The sequence below is a fragment of the Triturus cristatus genome, chromosome 3_2, assembly GCF_964204655.1.
Source record: "Triturus cristatus chromosome 3_2, aTriCri1.1, whole genome shotgun sequence".
NCBI classification, from domain to species: domain Eukaryota; kingdom Metazoa; phylum Chordata; class Amphibia; order Caudata; family Salamandridae; genus Triturus; species Triturus cristatus.
Window position 1 is genome coordinate 376,597,719 of NC_140584.1, and position 15,048 is coordinate 376,612,766.

At 41.8% G+C, this 15,048-nt stretch overlaps 1 protein-coding gene across 1 annotated transcript in view; it reads left to right on the top strand.

Moving 5' to 3' along the window:
* Positions 1-15,048, top strand: part of EPHA10 (EPH receptor A10) — a 1,455,844-nt gene that overhangs the window by 971,439 nt on the left and 469,357 nt on the right. The window lies entirely within an intron of this gene.

Below are 15,048 nucleotides of genomic sequence, written 5' to 3' on the forward strand. Positions count from 1 at the left end.
CTGTTAGCTCTGCCAGATAAACCTCTCCCGAGACAGCAGACTTGACAGCTTCATAACCTAGTGTCCACGCGCACCGAGCCGCGCGCGCTTGGCAATCAGCTGCCGGGGCGCCGCGTGCCCAGGGACAGGTAGACGCTTTCAGCATTCTGTAGGGCGCATGAATTATTCTGTCAGCTCTTCACGCCGTGCGCCATGAAAGGACTGCTTTGTTTTTGCCGGAGCACCTCTTGATTATCAAGCCGTGATGATTCCGCAGACAACAGTTGTCAAAGAAAATTCAAATGTCAGAGCAGATGACTTTATTTGATTTCTGGCATATGCCACTTCAGCCCGCATCCTCCTGCTCCCTGGAGCATGTCAAAAGCAACTTGCTGAACCGACTCTCTTCTCTGAAAAAGATTTCTTTTTCATCCTTTCTTTTCAGATCACTCATGCCTCCATAGTACATTAAACCCAACAAAATGCACCCAGAGTAGATGTTTACTCTACTCAGTTTGTTTTCAGGCCCTGTATTAATTTGCATCATTTCACTTGCAGCATCAAAATACCAGTAACCTAGGCTTTTTCCATTTTTAAATAAAATATGAGTTTCTACACATAGGTTTGAAATTAGATTTACCGGCAAATTCCAACAGGCAATTATGAACATGCAAAGTAGCACAGTTGTAGCACTGCCGTCCTTTCCCATAAATGTCTTTGTGAATTTTGCCACACAATTTACAATGAACAAAGAGAGGAGAGTCCTTTGTATTTTTACATATTGTTTATTACCATTCTCTTGGTATTCAGGTTATTTCTGTTTTAGAGCCAATTCCCAAAGACATTTATAAGAAAATGAACTAGGAAGGTAGGTGTGCTGCTTCACATACTCCTGAATACCTTTCTGAATCGGCGCATGGCCAGTACTCAAAGAGGAGAGACATATTTCTATTTGTCCCAAATATTTGTGAACATTCGAAGAACATTCACATTTGAGATGTGTTGGTCCTAATCCATCTAGGCATGTCAGAGTCCGTGAAGTACTCGTGTGCTATTACTTCATTTACTTTGGAATCCCTTTGAGAATTAACCCCTTTGTTTTCAACTATCTACATCCAGATATCTTACATGTATTAATTTATATTTAACACTTGAACGACTGGGTATATTTCTTGGTTCCGTGACGAGACAAGTATGTACTGATGAACATTTGAGAATGGTAGGCATCATTATTAGGAGGGCTGGGCAGTGAGGGTCTGCTTTTCTCTGGTCATGTCAGCTACACGGTGAGACATTTATCAGAACTGGGGAGTTCAACGTTGATCCATGCCAGATTTGCAAGAATACACTGGGGATTGTTTACGTTTGGATTCACCAAACTATATTCACGTTTATCCCATGTGGTTATCCTGCATTTCAGGCATAGATATGAATCTCTTGGACTAACATTAGCCATCCCAGGATTAGGATCCATGGAGTCTAATTTCAATACAAACTTTACTCTGTGAGGAAAGATCTACCACCCCCTGGCCCGGAGTTGTAGGGCCAAGGCTCAGCCTTGGTCCTACAACTCCGGGCCAAGGCTCTGGAGCAGCCATTACTATGCCAGCGTTCACAATTAAACAACCAGAAGTATTAATAATATTATGGACTTTGAAGGAATTCTCAGAAATAATGGAAGTGTTTTATCCACTAAAACCCTGTGCAGCTTCTACTTCTTTTAATCCAGCAACGTGACATGAGAGTATTGACAACAGAGTTTTTGTAATGGCGGACCGCGATGTATGTGCACCCTGAAACTTATGTATATTATGACTGACCTAGTCTGTTGCATGGGATCTGCTTACAGCTCCTTCTTTCTAACATATTTACTTAAAACATTGAATGTTTCAGGCCAAAATCGTTTTGGTTGAAACTTTCAGCCAAAGCAATATTATCCTGAAATGTCATTAGTCATTGCTGTATTTCTGGCCATCTGTTTATTATTGAAATGATACCCACACCACTCTTTCCCCTCTCCAATTTCTTAATTTTAATATTGGATTTACTTGTCTATCAGTCCCAGTAATAGACCAAACCTCACTGCACAGCTGAAAGCAGTGCGGGGCTTCTTGCTGTCGCTGTCGTTCCATCTGATTCCTCTGTGCTGTAAGAGGGCGCCAAGTTCCACTACTAAGAGTGAAAAATCTAGTCCGTCACAACCCAGGGCGAGACAGCTGGAGTCTATTACTAATTCTGTCATCTTGATTCCAATGTTCTCTTTTTTTTTCATTTTTAAATCTAAAAGATTTTAGTGAAGTGGTTAAATGATTGAATATATACTTGTGGATGAATCCTGGGTATAATAGCAGAATATCAAGTTTTAAACATTATGCCACAAAGATATTGTAGCCAGAATATCGCCTACCAAAATATTGTGAAGTGAAGTACACCCACGTACATGTACCTTGAGTTCATATATAGTAAGCCCAGATATCCTGATATATACTTACGTACTTGATATTTTGGTTATTGATACGATGGCTATGATATTTTTGCAGCAGAATATTTTCCTTGTTCTGACATTCAGCCACACCCTGTCAATACCAGCAGAACAAGACCAGAGAGAGGATGACCTCTGCACTGCAAATTTTCTATCCTTCATTGTGTTTTTGCTTCTCTGTGTCTGTTGAAGACTGACCTCTTCTGTTTGGTGCCTCCATTGTCCTGTATTATTTCGTTATCTTGTTTTCAAGCCCTACCTCAGGACTTTGTGTTTAAAGTTCAATCTCTTTGCTTCTGGCATCCTCTGCAGTTATGTTTCCTTTAGTGCTCAATCAAAGCTTTGCTTTTAACATTGGGTGGTCTCACTGGCTACTTAGCGTGGTACAGCCCCTAACAATATCTTAATCTGCATGAAGGCAAATCCAGGTAGTGTAGCCTGAGATCTGAGCATCCATCACTCTTTTCGATTTCTATTGACTATACAACATATTAAGGAGGAGTGCTCCTCTGATCCGATTGGCCTAAAGAGATTACAATATGTGATAGTTAATTGTTTTGTTGAAGGCTAAATGAAAAAATGGGACACAGCTTAAATTGTATTGTATGTATTGTAATTGCATTTATAAAGCGCTTACTACACCGACGAGGCGTCAAATCGCTTTTTGGCGAGTAGCATGCTTCTCTGGAACCCATAAAGGATTAGTGGTGAATTAGTATAGTGAAATAGGAACGTAATTTGAGTGGTAGATATGTTAATCTGTTATTTGGATTGAGAAGGATAGTGGAGGGATAGAAGATGGAAATACTTTGCATTTATATAGCGTATCCTACCCCTGATGAGGTGTTGAAGGGCTTTTTCGGTGAGTAGCAAGCAGTTGATACAGCTCACTTGGATGTGTCTTGACCTTTATCAGTTGAGGACTTTTTGGGCGGTGGGGTGTTTTATGCAAATAGTATATTCATATTTGAAATCTTCATTTTTGCTGTAAAAAAGTAAAACTGGCAACTTGAAATGCAATACAGAGTGATTTTCTAAAATATGAATTAATATTCTAATAAACTGTGAAACAAATTATTAATAATATATTGGATTAATATTGGATGTGGTGGCAGACTTGTAAAAAGCACTTTAACTTGTGAGGGTGTACAATAGATTATTATTTACGGGTTGAACTGTTTTCATCCACTGCGCTTGTTAGTGGTGACCCTGTCCTTCTCAAGAGTTCTGCCAGGAGCTGTGGTGAAGCACATAGACAGTCAAATCAATTCGAGATTTCTGCCCTATCAAGCAAACTGTGTGACTCAACCGAGAAGAGGGTGAGAGGTGTGCTAGCTTGCTAAACGTTTACTCATACTGGTGATTTGTATAGTATTAAGGCATTATGAAGTTTGCTCCAAAGATATCGGACATTCAAAATGGAAAAGAGGTCCCCTGAGAGAGGAAAATGGTGGATATATTAGAGGGAGTGACGAACAAGTTACTTACCTTTGGTAACACATTATCTGGTAGAGACTCTATCTAGCTGCAGATTTCTTACCTTTGAATTTCCCAGGCGTCAGGCTGGATCCGGAAACCTTTGCTGTGCAATACTCCTTGCGCACGACGTCGGGTGGCTCCATTCGGCTCCGCATGACGTTGTCGGCATCGGCAGCGTTGGTTATGATGTCGCAGTGCCTATATAGGCGCCACCCAAGTGCGCAAACATCAGTTATTTTCTTTCCACGCCAGTTAAGCGCCGATCCAGGAAGAGCTACACCCTCTGCCGTTTTTGGGTAGGCTTTTTCTCGACTTTTGTCAAAATATTTGAGATACGACTACGTGTGCGAGGGATGTCTAGTAGAAAGACAGGTTTTAAACCATGCAGGACTTGTTCCCGCATGATGTCGGTCACCAATCCCCACCTCGTATGTCTGTGGTGTCTTGAATGCGACCACGATTCAAAGTCATGTTCAGACTGTCGCGTGATGGCCCCAAAGACCTTGAGATGAAGTTGCTCTTGGCCCAGCAGTCAACACCATCGAGCGAGACTCCAAGGAGGTCACTTTCCCGTTCGAAGAAGAGAAGGTCGCGGGACCGCTCACTGAGCCCTAAGTCCTCTTCCTCCCATTCGAGGTCCTCTGAACACTCGGGGAAGAGGCACAAGAAGAAACCTGGGAAATTCAAAGGTAAGGAATATGCAGCTAGAAGTCTCTATCAGATATAGTAGTCTAATAGACGTAGTGTCTTCCTCTAGATGATCATTTCTCACAGACTGCTCGATAATGTCTCAACGGTAGGGTGTTTTACCATCCGACCAGCAATGAGGAAGGATAGATGCGAAAAAATAGTGGCAGAGAAGTGTCGGTGATAGAGTTTGGCCGATTGACAGCAATATTAGCATTCAAGAGTTAAAATCAGGGTAAAATGTTCCAGCAGATGCTTTGCTGGGCCAGGGAGAGCCACAGGGGGGCGGAAAACTATCCACAGTGTTATTTCTTATGAAACTCCCCCTTATAGATACATTGTAACTTTGTGCCCAGAGCAAGAGAGGGATAGAGAGAAAGAAAAAGATGGAGAGAGAGAGAGAGCTTGCATGCTTCTATTTTTCAAATGTTTTCTTCAGAGATCTTAAAGTTAAGTGATGGAGTAATAATCTGTTCAATGAGCAGTGTTTCCAGATCTACCTTCAGTGGCAAGCTTTTTCATTTATCTGTACACGAAGACCCAGAAAAACAACATTATAGAAGGGCAGGGAGATGGTTATTGTGGGTAGTGACGTAACACAGTGATGGGGCCCCCTGCAGAATAGGGATAGGTGCCCGGGTCTACTGTATCTCAAAGATATTCTTTGAACAGTGCCTGAATGGGTGCCCCATGATGGATTTGGCGCTCCCTGATGGTTTGGGGCTCCCCTGTGCCACAGGGGCTGCAGAGGCCTGCACTACGCCCCTGCTCGTGAGGTTTGTGGGGTTGGTAGAAATCCAGAGAATTGGGGCATTTTGATACCCTTGGCAGTTCCGTTTCCACCTATGATCTCAGTAGGTATGAAGGCAGTATCAGGTGCTGAAAGTAAATAGAGCTGCTAGACCCCTGCTTACTGTCTGTAGTTTTGATTTCTTGCTCTCAGAAGAAAATACGAGGCCACTGAGTGGCTCATGGTGTTGTAAGAGGAGAATTCTGATGTCATCTTTGTCAAAGGTTGTTCGATGTTGTTTCCGCTAACATAGACATTTTGTTGCATCGATGCCTATAACGTATGAGTGACTACTGGCTATCACAAAGTATTGGGATAGCCCTTCAAAACACACAAGTTAACCGTAGAACACCTTTCAGCGAGTGGTAAAATGAATATGTGAAAAAGTATGTAACAAACATAAGTTAAATGGGGAGAATTAACACAGATTTAATGTGTAAGGGGAGCTTAAAACAAACAAATCTCATTTGCTAAATACATATGGATTCATTAACAAAATTGTTTGCCAACATTTAGTGGAGTGATGCCACTTTAGTGATTGGCCTTATAGCTTTGTTACCATTCTGCGCAAACTGTTGTAGCACTGGGCAGTTAATCAACATATGAGAACCAGGCTTTAACCCAGCTCTTGCCCCTTGGAAGGCACACCATGACCAGACGAGGAAATGGCAACGACTTCCTGGAGCCAATCAATTAGGCTGAAATTGACAGGGCTGCTGTTTCTCAAATTATTCTTGAAGGTAATGTTGCCACCTTTAAAAGCCGTAAATACATTCAATGAAACGTCTTTCATGATGGCTGTGTGATGATGTTCAGGGTGGACATTTCTCTTCTGTGCCAGTGGCATAACACAGGCCCTTGCAGCCCCCGTGGTGTGGGGTCCTGAGCCCCAGAGGGCCCCCTCAGCATAGTGCCCTGGCCTGATAGCTCATAGTTGAGTCCAGAGGGGGGCTCTCCATGTACCTTCTAGGGGGGCCTCTTATGTTTCGTTATGCCACTGATCTGTGCATATGCATTGTGAGTACTGTGCCTAGGGAATGAAGAAATGGACAAGTATATTGATATGTAGCACTTCTGTACAGCACCATGGCTGGCCAGACCATTCTGCCACACAGGCATTTCCCTGGTAAGCAGCACTCTTGGTGAATGATTTCAGAGCAGCGTGGGCTGCCATGACTCAACCATGCCCCAACTGGCCCCATTTTATTCGCATCTGCCCAGAGTATGGAACTCGCATGAACAATTTTGCAAGGACTTGTTTTGGCTTCCTGTCCAATCCTGCACAGCACTCCCACCTCAATGCATTGGTCACTAGCAAATCACTGATCTATAAACATAAAATATATAAATAACCTTAATATCCTCGGTTTTCTGACGGTCTTTGATGAACTGAATAAATGTCACTTTGGGGCAGCTAGATAGAGCAGCCCCTAACCGGGATTGCCCTTTGGCCACCCAGGAACTCGTCTGGCTGCCCCTTGCCTCGTGGGTCATGAAGACAGTTTCAGAAACAATAAGTAGAATGGGATCTTAGGGGTCTTTTTTTCTGTACTCTTTTCTCCGTCTCCTTCCATTACTCCTTCAGCAGCAATTATGAAGCTCTTGAACATAGGCAGCAATTTAGGATAGCTATAGCAGATACTACCCCAGGATTGTACCAGTTGCATTGCCCTTCTTCACCCTGATCTCAGGCGTCCTGAAAGGAGTAGCACAAGGAAATGTTAAACAAACTTTAAAAGATCCCTTTGCTTTGAATCACTTCCACAATGAGTCATTGCTTGCCGTTTTCTTAGCCCCTCAGATTAAAAGGCAAGATTGAAATTCAGAGCCACGTTAGGATGTCTGTGGTGACATCATCCAAGCGCTCATGAAGTCCCTTCCTCTACTCATGGAATCATGATGACTTGAGCTCCATGCTATCCATGGTAAAAATACTGGTCAAGCCTGCAGTGGTGGGGTGGGGTCAAATGCTCATGATGTCACTTCTGCTGTCGCTCACACTATGGTGAATATATGTACATGCCAAACTAACTGCCAGTAATTGTTTCTAACATAGGGTTATTTTAATTTGAGTTGTTTTGTTTAAAATCCTTCTGATACAATTAAAAAACACCATTCTGTGTCAGAGAGAGATAGGATAAGCCATTCACTAGAAAATGTAAATCTGTTTTACTCTTTAGATCCAAGGGTGGCTCCTCCTCCACTAAGGCTTTTCAATACTGCAAAAATGGAAAAATAAAATGATAATAACGTGATGTTATTATCATTTATTTTTCCGTGCTGAGTCAATTTTGCAGGGCGAGCGAAGCTGGGCAGAGCATAGGGAGCGGTGGTACTCTCTAAGCGCGCATGACTGTTTGGCCGGCCGTCATGGGCTGGCCAAACAGTCATGCACACTTTGCATGGGAGCTTTGCATGCCCATGCTCCCAGTCACTGTCTGAGAACTGAACCACAGCACACAGACCAACCATGATGCTGCTGTCATGGCTAAGGGGAGCCTGGGTGGTTCCTGCTTCCTGTTCACACAGAAGGAAGAGGACGGAGGAGGGGCGGTAGGTAAGTGATCTTTTTTATTTTTGTTAACCCCACCCCTTTGCCTTTCTACTGCTGCCTGAGAGCAGCCACCACAGTTTAGATCTCTAATTCGCCTGTTTGGTGGAACTAAATCATGGACGGTCGCTGTGTATTTGCACTCTTAGCATTTGAAATTCAGTGCTGCATTATGTACATTGCCATATGAATTATGTGACTCTGTAGCAGCATTTTGTAAGTAAATACAGATTTACCACTGTCAGTAATCAGGATCAGTTTGCATGTTCCCCCACTTTTTGCCCCCATTTTGATCATTAGATGCTGGTTTACTGACTCGGACTGTGCCCTGGGTTCGGCTAACCAGACCCAGGGCCTGTGCTCTGTGTAAAAAGTACAAGGTTATTTGGTATAAGTACAATTGGCAATGACAGACCCCTGTAAGTCCCTAAAATATATAATAAGGCCGGGGGGTTCAAACTACCTAGAAGTGCCTAGTATATAATAGGGCAGGGAGGTTTAGAGGCCCAGTAGATTTCCTGCACTGGAGTGTGTGCTACTGAGATGCCTGCTGTCATTTTAAAAGACAGCCTTGCCTTGCAGGCTGTTTTTAAATTGAAATTATATGCAAATTTGACCTTGGATTTAAAGGTAATTCCAAAGTATTAATCTACCGTATTCTGTGCATATAAGTCACCTCTAAGGTCTTCCCTAGGTGCCTCAGGGGTAGAGGGTCTTGTAAATATACACAGGGGCATTTTAAGATATGTTTTATAAACCCTGGTGAGGGAAAAACAGCCAATTGTGTTTTCCCCCCACTGTAGGGAATGGCTCCATAGGCTAACATTGTAATATTTTATTTAAGTATACATATTAATAGGAGCCAGATAAAAATATACTTCAAGACATCAAATTAATAATTGCAGTAACTCCGACAACTTGCCACTGTTTGATTTGTAATAACTAATACAGGAAAGAAGTTATTAAACATTCCTTTCTGTGAGCAAAAGTCCAGCTTTCCAGCTGCTCGCTCCTGAATGGCCAGCCTGCTCCCTGACTCTGTCAGTGCTGCCTGATGAGGTGTGAAGTGTCCTGGCAGAGGACACAGTAGGCTTCCTGAGGGCAGAGAAGTTCAAGCTGCAGAGCAGATGACAGGGAAAAGGTGAGGGGTGGCCAAACTGGTCTTCAAAGGGAGAATGCCTCTTTAGGACAGCAGAGACCCACCCTCACATCCTGTTTTTTTTTATCCACACAGGAGCCTCTGTAATTAGATTAGGGAGAGGGTGGAAAGGGAGTGTTTGGGGAAATAACCCACACCACTAGGTTGGGTTAGCCTGATTCAGCTCCTCTGGAGAGAATTCCTCCATGCTGGATTTTGAAAGAATGATGCTTTCTGCGATAGAGATATGCCTCACTTTAGAGGAAGTGGCCATACACCTGGGTGGCACCCTACATCTTATTGGTCAGGGGCGCCCCCCTACTCGGAGCCCAGAAACCATGGATAACTATGGGAGAGCTGCTTAGCTCCTCAGATCTGCTGTCTAAAGAGACAAGAAGAAGAAGGACTGCCCTGCTGGCTCCCTGGCCTGCAACAAGAGGACTGCACTCACCAGGACTGCACCTGCTGCACAATGTGAGACTCAGCATCAGAAGGACTTTGCCTGACACTGACAGTCTAAAGAGTAGACTCCCTGAAAACTACAGATTAACAGAGCCCACCTGCATCATCTCCACCAAGAGTCCCCATACTGGAGTGTGTCCAGTGGACCTTTGAGGATTTGGCCAGGTGCATTGTGGGAATTGTATTCCAGACATCCCAAGGACCATCTAAGAGCTTCCAGACCCTTGAATTTGTGTTTTTGGATGCTGTGAACGCTCAAGAGGATCTTCAGGAAGAAGTTCCAGAATTCTGGAAATGTTTGCAGCAACTTTTGAAAGTGTCAAGCCGGCTACCTTCAACTGAGCCTGGGTTTCAGGTTCTTCCCACTGAAAGCTCAGGAGGTCCAGACCTCCAAGATTTGATGGAGACTCACAGAAAGTCAAGCCGGCTAACCGCACCGAATCTGGCCTGTCGAAGTGCCCTGCTCAGCATCATGGGAAAAGCTCCAGAAAAACAACTAAGTGTGAAGGTAAACATTTTCACCGAGGCCTCCTGCTTAGTGTATCCAACCAGGACTCCATTGCTGTCTGCCTCAAACTTTGGCTTTGTCCCAGTCAAGCATGAGTAGATGTCCAAAAGTGGCACTATATGTTTTAATTTATTAAAAGGTGTTAATTCTTTAAAAATTCATATCTCTGGTTCCCTACATTCGATGTTTGTCATTTTGGTGTCTATTTGTTCATAAAAATATAATCTACTTTTATAAATTGGAGTTGAATTTTAATTGTGTGTTGTGCCTTACTTATTTAATGTATTGGTGGTTTTAAATGTTTTACACACCTGTTTCCTAACTTAAGCCTGCCTGCTCGTTGCTAGCTACCAAAGATTGAGCAAGGGATTAATAATTGAGACCCTAACTGAACATTTTATTGTGTTTGTAGCGTTATTACTAGTAGTAAGTCATTACTTATCACTACCAATGAACCACTTTCCAACAGTCACTCTTCACACAGGTTCTACCATCCGCAACACAATTTAGAGATTAGTGGAACAATGTGTTTCAAGCTTGTACTGTTCAAATGTTACCAAAATAAAAGATAGAGGTTGTGCAAAGCATTAGAAGACACTATAAAAAAGTTACGTGGACAGTAGTTGATTGTTATATTCACGTTTTAAACACAAATTGACGTTAAACATTCCGCTGATAGTTTTAAAGTCTCTAACTGGTGGGCAAATAGGGGAGAAGGTTATTTGTCTGCCTTATGAAAAATAATCCTGGGATATTTTAATATAAAGGAGACGGTGAAATAATGATTGCTTCTTTGTCATAAAATGATTTTGTTTCATTATTCATGCAATTCCATTATGCAACATTGACACATTTTTTAATATGGTGGTTATCTCAATAGGGCTGACTGAAAACGTTCAGAGCATTTGCTTTTGTTTCTAAGGTATAATGTCTTTAATCTTACAGTACCTTTGAGTGAGACACATAAAATATATGCAATGTACAGTACTCTTCTGCGCTAGTGTTTCTTGATAAAGAGGTGATGCCAATGGCCTGTAATGTGGACACAAACTTAGGCCAACACATATGACCAATACAGTTCCAAAAGTGAGACGCAGAACAAAAATGGTGCATCTTTTAATAAAATAATTCACATCATGTAGACTTGTTCTCTTCTGTGTGCAATACTGTGTGATTTATTTAAAAGTTTTTACACAGTATCCTTCTTTCTCCCTGCAAGACAAAATCATTATTTATTGGTGAAAAGCATTTTTAATGGAACTTGCTGAAAGTGCACACCTGTCTTTCTGGGCAAAATGTGTATATAAATATTACTTTGAAATGTCAAAACAGCAAAACAATACTGCCACAGAATTTGAAGCATAATGTTACATAATGTGTTCTTCGTGTCTCTTAATTTAGTCAATAATGCCACATAATTTTACCATACTCTGCTGCATAATTTCAGTGGCGCTATCTGCAGTCAAAGTCATATACCCTATTTTGTAATGCAGGTGTAGAAATTCAATGCACCATTGCAGAGATACTGGCAACATTGCTCCTGCTTATCAGTCATTCCCTCTTGGGGGGGCGCTCTGGGTTTCCTTTGGAAAAGAGCCAGGGACTCCTCCACAGGTTGGTACACTCTGTGAGTGCAACCAACCTCCATGAGAGGTGTACCCGGAGGGTCCTTGGGACCCTTGTTGCCTTCTCCTAAATGGCAGACTTGGAGGCACACTCTGCTACTTTTTGAGTGGTACACTATTGCGCTCCCCAGCAAACCCTCTATTGCTCTTGCATTTGCAATGTGGTGCAAGCACACAGGTGAATGCAGTACATCGTTTGCATGGGGTCATGGCCTTCTGTACTTGAGACAGTTCTAAATTTACCATGCACATTTGCTTATCTAGCACTTGTCAATTGGATATTAAAGATTGGCTTGCACATTGGTGTGCACCTCTTCTGTCACCTCAGAGTGGAAAAGCCCATTGTTCACTCAGAACACTTTCCAAATATGTCAGGAGAAAGAGGGTCCTACAAGTTGGAATCCATCATACCAACTGACATTCTAACTGAGGGAAGAGCAGATGTACTCTGTTGTCAACACCAAAAGGCTGCTAGCTGTCCTAGAGGTCTGACAATGGAGCTGGGGTGCAGGGAAAGGCACTGCTAACGATGAGCCGGATCTCGCATCACACCCTCACAGCTTCCGGAGACTGACACTGTGCGTTTCATCCACGACCTGGATCCTGCATCTAATTGCCTCAGCTGCGCAATGCAATGTCAACTCAGGACCTTATTGTGCTCTGTAACCAGGATATAAGGTACTCCTGTTAGGCTGACCCAAATGGGGCCCTGTAGCCACCCGTGCTCCATTGAGGTTGGCCTGAACTTGACTTTTCCCTGGTCTGGTACAACGAGATATCCACAGGGGTGCTTTTTGGAGCTATTTTCACTGAAATCTTTACATCTGGCATATCTCGAGGTCTACTGATTGGATTTTTGCCTTTTTGGTCTTGTTTTATTTATTTAAAAAACTCCATTAAACCCCTAGATGACTAATTTATTACCAACAAACCACCATGAAGTGTATACACTTCAAACTACACTTGAGTCCATATACAATCATTAGGACAACCCTCGCTCACATCCTCTAGAGTGCTCTGTGTCCTCACCCAGATTTCAATTAGTACACCCTCCCTATTGTTTTGTGTGTGCACATTTTAATACTATGGCAGCATCCCTCATGGTACTTATAACGCAAATTATTGTATTGCTTACACCTACCTGTCCTATATATACTTAATTTGCATCCCTGATCTTGATATATTTGTTTACTTTCTTCTTTCTTTTAAAAACCAATTAAGAATTTCTGAAATAAAAAAAAAAATACTCTATTTTTTTAATTTGGTGTGGGATCCTTCTTGTGTTGTATTTTCACATTATTACTGTTTGAAGTATTGCACACATATTTTATGCATTGACTGAGTTAAGCCTGACTGCTCTGTGCCAAGCTGCTAGAGGGATGAGCACAGGTTAATTTAGGGTTTGCTTGTGACTTCACCCTGATAAGGACTGTGGTTGCTGCTTGAGTAGGGTTTCACCTCCCTCCCCCCTCAACTAGTAACTCAATTTCTTACATGGAGTAAAACCAGCATCACACATGGTGAACCAATGGTACTTCAACACCCTCCCAGATAAAATAATGGAGACACTGATTTAAAAGAGAATCCAATGAGAAATAATGTTAAAAAAATAGAGGTCATTTGACTTTTGAAAAATATGTATACATGTAATTAAATGTTAAAAAACTGGAAATAAGTAGCAAATAAATATCTTTTTCTTCTTAAATATTTTAATTAATGTTTTTATGTTAAAAATAAATGTGACATTTTTAAATAAATATATTATTTATATTTACTGTATACATACATTTTGGTACAGTGTAATATATAATAAATACATATCACCATTTTATATAGGTGGGATTTATTTTTAATACATCCTTAAAAAAATGTGTTATTTAAAATATTAAAATTTACGAAATATTTATTTGTAAATTAGATTAATAGTCCTGTAGCATTCTAAAAAATATGATTTCACATATAAAATGAATTTACAATAACATGTAAAATAAAAACATTTTTAGTATTTCTTTAAGTTTAATAGACTTTCTTAGAATTTCCCTATAATTTACCACAGGGAGATCTTCTCCCTGAGACCTCTACCTTAGCCTATACTTAGAAAGTTACTAGTGTAACTTTACACTCATAAATTAGGCTCCTCTCTCTATACTCAGGAGATGGAGACATGTAAACTTCTATTTTGTACTAAATTTACACTTGTAAATGGTGAGTAGCCTAAAGTAGTACATTTACTAGAAAGTGTAAGAGTAAATTTATAAATATAGATTTACTCGTGTAAATTTACATTTGTGGATAGACCCCTCTGACTTTTGTCAATATGAGCTGAATGTGTTTGCTATCAGTGTTTTGGAGCTTTGGAGTTCCATAAATCCTACTATTCACCGTTGGTAAAATAGTGAAATGGTGCACTGCTGCAGTAATTTCCGATTCCAAAATGCATCTTTCACTATACTACTAGCTATGAGAACTGCAGATAAGAAAAAAAGGCACTTTGTCTTATCTGTGGGCTTAGAGGGGACCCATTGCGTACCACTGGTTGGCTTAATTGTCACTCTTATTTGCTTTCCTCTCATTCATCGACTTCTGGAGGCTATCCTTCCTCTTCTTGTGTTTGTTCTTCCCGTGGAGCATAGATACATTACTGTGTCCTTCCATTGTTTGCTTTTTCAGCTGCTACTTTTTTCCTCTTGTTAAAGCACTCTTCAAGCGCCTCTGTGTTCCTCAGCTGTCTCTTTTGTGAACTTCTCCACTCTCTGTGTTCCTTCCCCATTCCCCTGCTGCCCACCCTCAATTTCTATATGCTGCCCTAGCCCCTTATTCCCACCCTCCATTGTCCATTTTCTTCTCACCTCCCACCCGCCAGCTGTAGTCCCTGTGGTTGGCCCAGCCTGCCTGCTCACCATCCATTGTCTGTCTCCCAAGCCCCTTGTACCCACCCTCTATTGTCAATGTGCTTGACTCAGCCCCTCCTGCCTCTCCTCTGTTGTCCATCTTCTTGCCCCAGCCCCACCCCACCCACCCTTGATTGTCGATATACTTGCCCCAGACTAGAAAAAAGCGCATTAGTGCTGCCCACAATATACCATTTTTGTAAGATTAGTTTTGGCAAATCATTGCCAAAGGTAATAGCTTTCAAAGGTAAGACTAATTGGCTTTGCCAGGGCTTGTTTAACTGGACATTACACACCCAAATCCTCGGAATATATGTTGCGGACAAGGCGTAGCAAACGGGAAAAAGGTATCAACATTATTTTGGACCCACCAATCCCAATTTACAAGTACAAAACTCTTATCTGGCCCCTATTCCCGCATGGATCCTTATGGTGTAATAATTTCAGGTGTGGTAC